The sequence below is a fragment of the Trachymyrmex cornetzi genome, unplaced genomic scaffold, assembly GCF_001594075.2.
Source record: "Trachymyrmex cornetzi isolate Tcor2-1 unplaced genomic scaffold, Tcor1.1 scaffold483, whole genome shotgun sequence".
Lineage (NCBI taxonomy): Eukaryota > Metazoa > Arthropoda > Insecta > Hymenoptera > Formicidae > Trachymyrmex > Trachymyrmex cornetzi.
In genome coordinates, this window is record NW_017299652.1 from 157,095 (window position 1) to 157,369 (window position 275).

Consider the following 275-nt stretch of genomic DNA (forward strand, 5'->3'; position numbering starts at 1 on the left):
ATGTAAGGACTGGAGAAGATCAGAGAAATATTTTAAGTGATTATTTTATCTCTGGAGTTGGAGGAGTAGAATGGCAACATGAATATGTTCAAAGAGGTGCACATGCAGACGAATAAATATGTACATGTGCATATACTATAAATATGAATACATTAACATAAGTAACACATATATATATATACATACGAGGTGTGATCAAAAAGTAAGGTGACTTTTTGAATTTCGCGCGCTCTGTACACTCTAATTTCAAAATTTTTTTGTTGTTGTGTTGGTAC